At 44.6% G+C, this 6,886-nt stretch overlaps 1 pseudogene; it reads right to left on the reverse strand.

The window, feature by feature from the left end:
• LOC102860794 overlaps positions 1-6,886 on the reverse strand; it is a 31,218-nt pseudogene that overhangs the window by 14,950 nt on the left and 9,382 nt on the right.

Consider the following 6,886-nt stretch of genomic DNA (forward strand, 5'->3'; position numbering starts at 1 on the left):
CAGGGTTGAACCAGGCTGCTCCTTGGAGGCAAGGATTCTGGGTCTTCGTCTGACATACTTTGGACATGTTGTAAGGAGAGACAGGTCTTTAGAGAGGGATATCATGCTGGGTAGAGTGGAGGGACAGCGCAGGAGGGGAAGACCCTCCATGAGGTGGATTGATTTCAGTAACTGGGGTACTCGGGATGGATGTGTCAGGGGCAGTGAGGTTGGCACAGGATAGAGCACGGTTTAGGGCTGTTGTACATAGGGTCGCTATGAGTCACAAACGACTGGACAGCACATAACAACAAACAACAGGTATTAATCAAGAGTCTCATTTCTTCAGATAAGAAAACATGAAGTCCAGTCTCAAATCAAATGCTTATCCAATCAATCCCTTCTCCGCTCCCTAAGCTTGGCCTGTAAAGACAGGCATGTGGTCAGCCTCCTCTCTGCTTTTGGTCTCTGTCCCTCCTCCCTCTCTTTGTAATCTGCCTCGGCTCCAGCGTGGAAGATGATTAGGGCAGAAGGATGAAGGCCAGCAGGGGCTTGCTTGATTGGAATGACTGTGATCTGGTCTTTTGAATTCTTTGGGGACACCATCCCCCATGGCTTGGGATTTTGCCACTCATCCAGCTGGCTACATACGATCTTTCATGTACAGTGGCCCCTTCCTCTGCCGTACTTGTCTTTCTCCTCTAGCAGTGAGTCCTCCTTTTTAAGGGGTACACATCTGATCTTTATCGTCTGCACTCTTGAAGGTTATAAAAGATAATAAGGCAGAGAAAGGACTAGAACAGGTGCCTTTCTGGAGGGATGTCTATATGTGGTCTGTGGGAAGCACCTTGAATGTCCAAGTATTTCTGTCACCACCCTGCCTCTTGGCTGCCTCTCCGTGCAGACTGCCCTAGTTAACGATTTGTAGACATCAACCACAAGATTGTAAAATATGGAGAGCAAGGTATTCATCACAGGCTCAGGAGAACCATACAGGACAGCTCAGTCCCTGACTGGCACAAATCATTTGAGCTCAGCTGTGAACTGAAAGGCTGGCAGTTTGAACCCATCCGGCCTCATCTTGGAGGGAAGGCCTGGTGATCTGCTTTTGTAAAGACCGGAGTGCACGTCTATTCTGGAATACACAAGTTGCAACTGACTTGATGGAAGCATTTATTACTTTTTTTAATAGGATATCTGTACGCCCTGGAAGACACAGCTCGCCCTTTACCTTCTTCCTCTTGCCTTTGAGGGGAAGAACATGATAAGTCTCAGCTGCTCCTCCATGCTTTCTCCTGAGAGTACAAAGTGGCGGGAAGCTCTTCCTCTTAGTTCCCAAATGTGGATGCTATACACGCCTCTCCCACTCTCTGCTCACTTCTGTAACAAGGAGGGAATCAGCACCTGAGTCCTGAACTCAACTTGGTGCCATTTACAAATCCTTACTCACACTGTGCTCACTGTCACAATGGCAGAAATGACTCCATCTTGCATGGTCTTCTCAAAAGTTTCAACTTGCTCAAGGAAGTCTTTTAGGAGAGCGGAAAGTTTAAGCCTTCGGTAGAGACCCAAGGCAAACTTTCCAGAGATAATTACTGCCCTTAATTCAGAATTTGCTCTTTCTCTTTTCCATCCAAATTATCCAGGGGACGGAGTGGAGGTGGGTTAGGAAAGAGAGATCAATCTGAAGTGTTGAGGCTGATGATGGCTAATGGCCTTTAGATTGCAAAGATTGGGTAAACAGATTTAACACACTGATTCAACATATTAATTGTTTGTTAACCTTTGCACAACCTTTAGGAAGCCTCAGAATGTGTGGATTAAAAACCCACAGCACACTTGAGGTATTCCCATGGCATAGCCCACTTCTGCAAGGTGTTAAAACTCATTAATTTTCTGTTGGAGCTGGGCAGATAGGCCGGTCTGGGGGAACAAAGCACACCAAATAGAGAACTAATCAAGCAAATTAATGTATGCAGAAGGCTCTTTCCCAGGCTTGCAGAAATATCCATTTGTTACCTATATAAGCTATAATTACATAAAATGCAAGCGATCACGAGATGGAGTGTGATTTAAGGGTTGAGAGAGCAAACATAATAACAATAGCGTAATCCTAATAGCCATCATCACTCTAATAATGTTGGCCCTTGGCTAATGCCCTTGTTTAGGGATCTCTGAGCATGTTAGCCATATTAATTAATCCTCTCGCTGTATGGCTGCAAGGGTTGCTCAGAACCATTACCCCTTCTCACCTCAGATGGAGAGAAGGACATTAGAGCTGAGAAGAGGCAGTGGAGTCCCAGTGCCACCTGCTCCCCTGTTCCCATCTCCAGGCTGGCTGGGAGCTAAAAGGGACAGCAGGCTGTGGCCTTGGTTCTGTGACTCTTGAGTGAGAAGAATGGGGCACCACGCTCTCTGAATAACTGAATACACCCAACAAATACTACTTAGGTAAGGAAAAACCTCAAGAGGCCATCTAGTCTAACACAAGGCCTCATGCATACCTTTGAATTTTCTCCAAAGATCATTGCCTGCTCTGTCCTTAAAGCCCAGGGGAAATAGATTACCAATTCTTTGAGGCCCTTGCACTTCTCAGTCCTGACATCTGGACCTGCTTTTTTTTTTTTTAAATATTTATTTATTTATTTTTTAATTAATTTTAATAGACATTTACAGAGGTTTTGGATTTCCATTCATTCATTGCCGCACTTTTCTCCCTGCCCACCCCTCCCCACCAGCTCGCTCCCCCCTCTGAAAAGAAAAAGAAAAAAAAATATTCCTTCATTAGTGGACCTGCCTTTTACAATTCCGTTTTAAGATGCCCTGACTGTATCACAGTCTTATTTTCTTTTTAGTTAATTGGTCCTGACCAAATTGAAGTGATAGATCCCTCCACCACCAAACCACTCCTCCACCCTAGGGAGGGGCTTGCATTAACACCTTATATGGTTTTGCATTCAATTTCCTTGAAGTATGTAATTAGCTATCATCACATTGGAGTCCCTGAGTGATACAAATGGTCAATGCACTTGACTACTAACCAAAAGGCTGAGAATTCAAGTCCATCCAGAGGTAACATGGAGGAAAGTCCTAGCAGTCTACTTCTGGAAAATTAGCCATTGAAAATCTCTTGGAGACCAGTTCTACCCTGACATACATAAGGTCACCTTGAGCTCAAATTGATTTGACAGCAACTTTTCCGCCTATCAAGTTACGCCTTCTCATTCTTTACATCCCTGGTCTTCACCACCCTAGTCTTTTTCTGTGTAAACATGCCTTTTTAACCTGCCCAGTCAGTACCTTGGCTCCCTTTAGGACTCTACTGTACGTAGTCTGAATCCCTCAGGTAAATAATGATGGCTAACACACATGAGTGTCAACACAAGATAAGGAGTACTGGTGGCTTAGTGGTAGGGAACTGCACTGCCAACCCAAAGGCATGCAGTTCAAATCCACCAGCTGCTCTTCAGGAGAAAGAAGAGAAATCTATTGTGGGATTTACAACCTCTGATGGCACACAACAACAACATAAATAATAGGAAGATAATAACTTTTTTAAAACTCTGCCCTATCTCTTGGTTAGAAAAAAAAAAACACAACAAAAACCCCAAATGAAAGAGAGAGCAAAATCAAATTCCACCTTACAAACTAAACAGAAATGTCTTCAGATTGGTCATAGATAGAGTGGGAGTCATGGGCCTAGCAGCTACCCTGATGGGATCTGTGACCCTGAGTAAGATCCTGAGCCCTTCTCTGCTCTCAGCCAGGTGGCTGTCAATGCCACCTCCTACTGCAGTGTTAAGAGAGCTGATTTGTGGCACTGCAGCAGACACTGGGGGGGATGTTCTGTGGGCCAGGCACTTTCATAGACACTGGACGTGCATCATTTTCTCTGCAGTGCTCACCACTGACCTACAAGATTGGCGGTAGGATTGGAATAATTGGTTTTCCTAATAAAGTGTGGAAACCAAGGCTCAGAGAGTCACTTTCCTTCCCAAGGTCATAATGCTATTAAGTGACCAGGCAGAGCTTTGCACCCTGGCTGGCTGACATCTGATCATGATGAAGAGATCTTCTTCCAAATGCTACCTTTCACATTGCTGTCTCCTGCTTGCATTGTTGTCTTAAGCTCAGGATTAACAAATAAAACTCAAACTGTATTTGGTGGTCTAGAAACAAGAAGAGCAACAAGCATGACAGTATCCTCCCCAGGCAAAGTCGCAGGACTCACTGGGTATCAGACGCTTCATCCAAAGGAGAACGGGGCCCATTATCTGACACTGACCTGGGATCCACAATTCACCCTCCTATCACTGGGCCCTGGATTCGGAAGACAGGAAGACAGCAGAGAATCTATCCAGACCAGCTGGACTAGTGAGACAAAGAAACTAATCAATCAATTCTTTTGTCCCCTCAGCATACAGCTCTTTGTCTCATACTCTGTGGACATGTTGTTATCAGGAGGGACCAGTCCCTGGAGAAGGACATCATGCTTAGTAAAGCAGAGGGTCAGAGAGAAAGAGGAAGACTGTCAATGAGATGATTGACACAGTGATTTTAACAATGGGCTCAAGTGTAGGAACAATTGTGAGGATGGCACATGATGTCCTTCTCCAGACTGGCCCCTCGTGGAAACACTTCTTAAGTATGTGAGAGGAAGTCTTACTATCTTTCCTTCTAAGGAGTACTCTGGCTTCATTTATTTTCAAGACAAATGTCTTTCTTTTGGCTGTCCAAGGTGTACTCATTATTCTTCGCTAATATCACAATTCAAAGAATCAGTTCTTCTTCAGTCTTCTTTTTGAATTGCCCAGACTTCCTATGTATGGAGCTCTGGTGGCCTAGTAGCAAGAAGCTGCACTGCAGTCCCAAAGGCATGCAGTTCGAGGCCACCAGAGACTCCACAGAAGGATGGGCAATCTCTTCCTGTGCGATCAACTGCCTCTGAAAACCTGCCGGAAGGTCATGCATGGGTAGGTTCTGACTCTACGGTACATAACAACACAATAACAACAACACAAAGCAATTAAAAATACCATGGCTTGAATCAGACATCTTAGGCTTTACACTGAGATCCTTACTCTTGGGTACTTTAAAGGGGTCCTTGGAGCAGATGTAGCCAACTTGATATGTCATTTGATTTATTGACTGCTGCTTCTGTGAGTGTTGATTGTGGAGCCCAGTAAAATGGAATTCTTGATAACATCGATTGTCGCGTTCCAAACCCGCCCGCGGGATGAAAAGAACGCACACGACACTGGGATTCGCTGCAGCTGAAAGCTTCTTTATTGTAGTAAAAAGACGGCCACCGCGCCCACTTCCTCCTCCCAGCCCCTTATATACCCTTTACCTAGATAGCTTCTATGCTTAATTTCTATTGGCCTATAACTTCCTATTCCTATTGGCCTATAACTACTTATTCCTATTGGTCTATAACTACTTATTCCTATTGGTCTATAACTACTTATTCCTATTGGTCTATACTTACTTATTCCTATTGGTCTATACTTAACTCTAACTCTCCAATCAATTTTTGCCACAATTGCCAGTTGCCATTCATGCTTCCTGACACGTCAGCACCTGCAGCTCCTGCAATTGATATTTTTTCTATTTGTCATGTTGTTATTTATTAGTCCAGTTATGAGTATTTTTGTTATCTTTGTATTGAGACTATACCAAGGACTATGGTCACTGAGCTTCACAGCCACTGGAGATTCCAAGGAGCACAGTTCTTCTCTGAAATGCATGAGGTTTCTGTGAGTCGGCATCTCCTCAATGACAGTGGGCCCGAGTGTAGCGTCACAATATTATTTTAAAAGAACTCAGTAGTATTTCACCATATGGATGTGCCTTTGGTTTTCCTAATGACAGGTATTTAAGGTTGTTTCCTTTCTCTTCATGCACAGTTCTGGGGTATACCAGGAGAGTTGTTGTTATGTGCCGCCGAGTCACCTGCGACTCATAGTGACCCTGTGTACAACAGCCCTAAACCCTGCTCTGTCTTGTGCCAATCTCACTGTCTCTGACACACCCAGCCCCATTACTCCAGTCATTGAATCAATCCACCTCATCAAGGGTCTTCCTCTCCTGTGCTGTCCCTCCACCCTCCCAAGCATGATAACCGTCTCCAAGGACTGGTTCTCTGTGTAACATGTCCAGAGTATGTCAGATGAAGCTCCAGAATCCTTGCCTTCAAGAAGCAACCTGGTTTCACCCTCTCCAGGATGAACCTGTTCATTTTCTTAGCAGTCCATGGTATATTCAATACTCTTCTCAAGCACCACAGCTCAAAGGCATCAATTCTCCTTCTATCCTCGGTAGTCATTGTCCAGCTCGCCAATGCATAACAAGTAATGGCAAAGAATATGGCCTATATCAGGGGCACCTTAATAGGCTATATATAATTCAGGTTAGGACTAGTCAGGACATGGTTCTTCAGTGAGAATAGTTTCTCAGATGTGCTTGCTGGCCCTCTGACCTTCACTCTCTTGGCTAGAGGGCTGTGTTACACAGCTCTTCCAGTCCTGCCCGTTATTGTCTCTCTCTATCCCTCTAGCACACCTGCGCAGAAAGCCCTCAGATCTGACTCCACAGAGTGGCACTAGTTCAGCTTGTTCTCCCAAGCGGGTCTCAGTTTTCTCCTCACCTCTGCTGCGGCTACTCTTCACCTGGGTCTCCATCTCACACAAGAATCTCTGGCCCCGAAGGATTTACAGCACTCTCCGCTTCAGAAAAAGGAGATGCTTAATTTTGTCTTTTTTTTTTTTTTACAACAGGGTTGGCAAAGACCATGACCCATAGGCCACGTTGACTCAAGTGTTTGTTTCTGTTTTTTTTTTTTTTAATAACTTTAATGAACATTTACAGAGATTTTGGATTTCCATTCATTCATTGCTGCACTTGTCTC

The sequence above is a fragment of the Elephantulus edwardii genome, unplaced genomic scaffold, assembly GCF_000299155.1.
Source record: "Elephantulus edwardii isolate Elephantulus edwardi_28Jun2011 unplaced genomic scaffold, EleEdw1.0 scaffold00077, whole genome shotgun sequence".
NCBI lineage: Eukaryota > Metazoa > Chordata > Mammalia > Macroscelidea > Macroscelididae > Elephantulus > Elephantulus edwardii.